Raw genomic sequence first — 6,393 nt, forward strand, 5'->3', positions numbered from 1 at the left:
GAAATCAATGTCATAAGGCCAGTAGCAGCAAAATGAGTGGATTCAGGTACGATAATTCTAAGTGAAATAAGTCAAACAGAAAAAGAAAATTATCATACGATATCAATGATGAAGATCCTGTAAACATGGCTACACATGAACTGAGATAGGAAAGAGAAGGGAGTCTCACATTTAGAAACCAACCTTATGCCTTCTTAAGGGGGAGGGAGAGGTGGGGTGATGCATAAAATCAGAGTTTGATATTAGTACAGGTACAGTTCCAAAAACCAAATAGAGAATAGACAAGACCTACACGTTCCTCAGTGAAAGGGACTCAACACCCCATATTCAAGGCAGAGTAATATATCTTACTAGTAAGAATCTTAAAACCTATGTATTGATATGTCTCCATAAGGGAAGCAAGTGTGTCTAGACTGGCATAAACATGGCAGTGTGAATCAGCACAACCCACTATAAAAAGGAATTTCAAAAACAAAACAAAAAAACACGGAAATTCCTTACAATTCCTTTAGGGTCTCTGATGAAACCTGGAATGACCCTATCTACAATGACAGCTGGATGTGGCATAAGGCTGGACACTTTGGACTGAGAGGAATGTTGAGATTGGGTGAGCAAATGCAGACCCTTTAAAGCAATAATGAGTGGCACCCATTCCATGGGTCCCAACTCCCCAGGTTGAAGGGAATTTTACAACAGCTATAACATGTTCGGGAAACCTAGACAATGGACACACTGTGAATACGAAAGGTTTCTAAAACTCAACTAATAGTCCCTCTCCTGGTGCTAAGGTTTGACTTTCCAACTGCTTTACTATTAATCTCCCAACTTAGAGAGACAGCCCCTTTAACCTCCTGGTTCTGACAGGTTGCCAATTTCGCAGAGAATGAACGGGAAGAGGGAGAACCAATGAGAGAGTAGCTGTTAAGCATTTGGACCGCCAAATGTCACTCTAATTTTCCGGCAAGAAGAAGAATTAACAAAAGTCTCAGCCTCCCACCGAAAACCAGTATAGGTCCTGAACCAAAATATTGGACTTGCGTTCAGCTCACAAAAAACGAGTTAAAAATGGAGCTCAGGGGCACAGCAATTCAAAAACTGGCAGAGTAATAAAGGGCAACTATCTTCCAACAATCTGTTGAGGGAAGGCAACTAGGCGGACTTGAAAGCGAGGCAGAATAGCAGGAAACAGATTTCAAGAGGTACGTTGGAATCGCCATTAAAGCACAGGAAGAGGAGCACAACTTCGACAATGATGCACATGGCCAAAAATGCCATATGCGTTTTCTCCTGAATATATTCAGGGGAAAACGCATACGCACTTTTGGCCAAGCAAGCAAGTGTGCAATGCAAGTCTGCACTACAAAGATGTATCACATCCCACCGGTCACAAGGGACATCCACAAAATGGGTAAAAACCAGAAAGGCAAGACAGAACCTGGAGAACAGGGAGCCTTGTTATGCTGATGGCCGGGATGTAAATTGCCAACTGCCTCTCTGGAGGAGTGCATTGTGTTCCCTAAAACAAGTAAACAACAGAGCTACAGAGCCAAGTACACTCCCAGACTAGGGAATATACCTTGGGAAAAATGAAAATGAATAAGACAGAGCCACCCCAAAATTTAGGGCTGCACTGCTTACAAGAACCTCAACTTGGGTACACCTTAAGTATCCCAGGAAAGGTAAAAATGGTTCAAATAATTTTGGTACTTACGTATGATGGAATATCCCTCAGCCATGAAAACAATGTCATAAGACCAGTAGCAGAAAAATGAGTGGATTCAGGTACGATGATTGTAAGTGAATTAAGTCACACAGAGAAAAAAAAAACTTATCATAAGATATCACTTATGAAGATCCTGTAAACATGGCTACACATGAACTGAGTTAGGAAAGAGAACAGAGTCTCACATTTAGAAAACACTCTTATGGCTGCTTAAGGGGGAAGGAGAGGTGGGGTGATGCACAAAACCAGAGTTTGATATAAGCACAGGTACCCTTCCAAAAACCAACTATGGAATAAACAACACCTACACCTTCCTCAGTGAAAGGGACTCAAAACCCAATATTTCCCGCAGAGGAATATATCTGACAAGTAAGAATCTTAAAACCTATGTATTGATATGTCTCCCTAAGGGAATCAAGTGTGTCTAGGCTGGCATAAACATGGCAGCGAGAATCAGCTCAAACCAACTATAAAAATGAATTTCAAAAACAAAACAAAAAAACAGGCAAATTCTTTACAATTCCTTCAGTTTCTCTGATGAAAACTGGAATGACCCTATCTACAACAAAAGCTGGATGTGGCATAAGGCTGGACACATGGGACTGAGAGGGTTGGTGAGATTGGATGAGCAAACACAGACCCTTTAAAGCAATAATGCATGGCACCCATTCCATGGGTCGCAACTCTCCAGGTTGTAGGGAATATTACTACAGCTATAACATGTATGGGAAACGTAGAGAATTTACATACAGTGAATACGAAAAGTTTCTAAAACTCAACGGATAGTGTCTCTCCTTGTGCTCCAGTTTGACTTTTCAACTGCTTTACTATCAATCTCCCAACTTGGAGAGCAGCACCTTTAACCTCCTGGTTCGCACAGGTTGCCAATTTGGCAAAGGATGAAAGGGAATAGGGAGAACCAATGAGAGAGTAGATGTTAGGCATTGGGTCGGGCACCTGTCACTCTTATTTCCTGGGAGGAAGAAGAATTAACCAAAGTATCTGCCACCCACCGGGAACCAGTATAGGTCCTGAACCAAAATATGGAAATGCGTTCAGCTCACAAAAAAACGAGTTAAAAATGGAGCTCAGGGGCCCAGCAATTCACAAACTGGCAGAGTAAAAAAGGACAACTATCATCCAAAAATCTGTTGAGGGAACGCAACGAGGCGGACTTGAATGTGAGGCAGAATAGCAGGAAACAGATTTCAAGAGGTACATTGGAATCGCCTTTAAAGCACAGGAAGAGGGGCACAACTTCGACAATGATGCACTTGGCCAAAGAGGGCGTATGCGTTTTCTCCTGAGTATATTCAGGAGAAAACGCATACGCCCATTTTGGTCAAGCAAGCAAGCAGGCAATGCAAATCTGCACTACAAAGAAGTATCACTTCCCTCCGGTCCTAAGGGACATCCACATAAAGGGTAAAAACCAGAAATTCAAGACAGGCCCTGGAGAACAGGGAGCCTTGTTATGCTGATGGGCAGGATGTAAATTGCCAACTGCCTCTCTGGAGGAGTGCATTGTTTTCCCTAAAACAAGTAAACAACAGAGCTACAGAGCCAAGGACACTTCCAGTCTAGGGAATATACCTTTGGAAAACTGAAAATGAATAAGACAGAGCCACCCCAAAATTTAGGGCTGCACTGCTTACAATAACCTCAACTTTGGTACACCTTAAATATCCCAGGAAATATAAAAATTGTTCAAAACATTGTGGTACTTACATACGATGGAATATCCCTCAGCCATGAAATCAATGTCATAAGACCAGTAGCAGCAAAATGAGTGGATTCAGGTACGATGATTCTAAGTGAAATAAGTCCCACAGAAAAAGAAACGTATCATATGCTATCACTTATGAAGATCCTGTAAACATGGCTACACACGAACTGAGTTAGGAAATAGAACAGAGTCTCACATTTAGAAAACACTCTTATGCCTGCTTAAGGGGGAAGGAGAGGTGGGGTGATGAATAAAACCAGAGTTTGATATAAGCACAGGTACCGTTCCAAAAACCAACTATGGAATAGACAAGACCTACACCTTCCTCAGTGAAAGGGACTCAAAACACCATATTTCCCGCATAGGAATATATCTGACTACTAAGAATCTTAAAACCTATGTGTTTATATGTCTCCATAAGGGAATCAAGTGTGTCTAGACTGGCATAAACATGGCAGCGAGAATCAGCTCAAACACAGTATAAAGAGGAATTTCAAACACAAAACAAAAAACCCGGGAAATTCTTTACAATTTCTTCAGGGTCTCTGATGAAACCTGGAATGACCCTATCTACAACGACAGCTGGATGTGGCATAAGGATGGACACATGGTACTGAGAGGATTAGTGAGATTCGGTGAGCAAATGCAGACCCCTTAAAGCAATAATGCATGGCACCCATTCCATGGGTCCCTACTCTCCAGGTTGAAGGGAATATTACTACAGCTATAACATGTACGGGAAACCTAGAGAATGGACACACTGTGAATACGAAAGGTCTCTAAAACTCAACGAATACTCCCTCTCCTGGTGCTCTGGTTTGATATTCCAACTGCTTTACAATCAATCTCCCAACTTGCAGAGACAGCCCCTTTAACCTCCTGGTTCGCACAGGTTGCGAATATGGCAGAGGAAGAAAGGGAAGAGGGAGAACCAATGAGAGAGTAGCTGTTAGGCATTTGGACGGGCACATGTCACTCTTATTTCCCGGGAGGAAGAAGAATTAACCAAAGTCTCAGCCACCCACCGGGAAACAGTATTGTTCCTGAACCAAAATATTGGACTTGCGTTCAGCTCACTAAAAACAAGTTAAAAAATGGAGCTATGGGGCAGAGCAATTCACAAACTGGCAGAGTAATAAAGGACAACTATCATCCAAAAATCTGTTGAGGGAAGGCAACGAGGCAGAATTGAAAGCCAGGCAGAATAGCAGGAAACAGAATTCAAGAGGTATGTTGGAATCGCCTTTAAAGCACAGGAAAGGGGCACAACATCGACAATGATGCACTTGGCCAAAAAGGGCGCATGTGTTTCATCCTTAATATTTTCACGAGAAAACGCATACTCCCTTTTTTGCCAAGCAAGCAAGCGGGCATTAAAAATCTGCACTACAAAGAAGTATCACTTCCCACCGGTCAAAAGGGATATCCACAAAATGGGTGTAACCAGAAAGGCAAGACAGGCCCTGGAGAACAGGGAGCCTTGTTATGCTGATGGGCGGGATGTAAATTGCCAACTGCCTCTCTGGAGGAGTGCATTGTGTTCCCTAAAACAAGTAAACAACAGAGCTACAGAGCCAAGGGCACTTCCAGTTTGGGAATTTACCTTTGGAAAAATGAAAATCAATAAGACTTAGCCACCCAAAAATTTAGGGCTGCACTGCTTACAAGAACGACAACTTAGGTACACCGTAAATATCCCAGGAAAGATAAAAATGGTTCAAAACATTGTGGTACTTACATACGATGGAATATCCCTCAGCCATGAAATCAATGTCATAAGACCAGTAGCAGCAAAATGAGTGGATTCAGGTACGATGATTCTAAGTGAAATAAGTCACACAGAAATAGAAACGTATCATAAGATATCACTTATGAAGATCCTGTAAACATGGCTACACATGAACTGAGTTAGGAAAGAGAACAGAGTCTCACATTTAGAAAACACACTTATGCCTTCTTAACGGTGAAGGAGAGGTGGGGTGATGCATAAAACGAGAGTTTGATATAAGCACAGGTACTGTTCCAAAAACCAACTATGGAATAGACAAGACCTACACCTTCCTCATTGAAAGGGATTCAAAACCCAATATTTCCTGCAGAGGAATGTATCTGACGAGTAAGAATCTTAAAACCTATGTATTGATATGTCTCCGTAAGGGTGTCAAGTGTATCTAGACTTACATAAGCATGGCAGCGAGAATCAGCTCAAACCCATTATAAAAAGTAATTTCAAAAACAAAACATAAAAACAGGGAAATTCTTTACAATTCCTTCAGGGTCTCTGATGAAACCTGGAATGACCCTATCTACAACGACAGCTGGATATGGCATAAGGCAGGACACATGGGACTGAGAGGATTGGTGAGATTGGGTGAGCAAATGCAGACCCTTTAAAGCAATAATGCATGGCACCCATTCCATGGGTCCCAACTCTCCAGGTTGAAGGGAATATTACTACAGGTATAACATGTACGGGAAACCTAGAGAATGGACACACTGTGAATACGAAAGGTCTCTAAAACTCAACGACTAGTCCCTCTCCTGGCGTTCCAGTTTGACTTTCCAACTGCTTTACTATCAATCTCTCAACCTGGAGAGACAGCACCTTTAACCTCCTGTTTCGCACAGGTTGACAATTTCGCAGAGGATGAATTGGAAGAGAGAGAACCAATGAGAGAGTAGGTGTTAGGTATTTGGACGGGCATATGTCACTCTTATTTCCCGGGAGGAAGAATAATTGACCAAAGTCTCAGCCACCCACCGAAAACCAGTGTAGGTCCTGAACCAAAATATTGGACTTGGGTTCAGCTCAGAAAAAACGAGTTAAAAAAATGGAGCTCAGGGGCACAGCAATTCACAAACTGGCAGAGTAATAAAGTGCAACTATCGTCTAAAAATCTGTTGAGGGAAGGCAAGGAGGCAAACATGAAAGGGAAGCAGAATA

The sequence above is a fragment of the Mesoplodon mirus genome (genome assembly GCF_964341445.2).
Source record: "Mesoplodon mirus genome assembly, contig: HAP1_SCAFFOLD_29, whole genome shotgun sequence".
NCBI lineage: Eukaryota > Metazoa > Chordata > Mammalia > Artiodactyla > Ziphiidae > Mesoplodon > Mesoplodon mirus.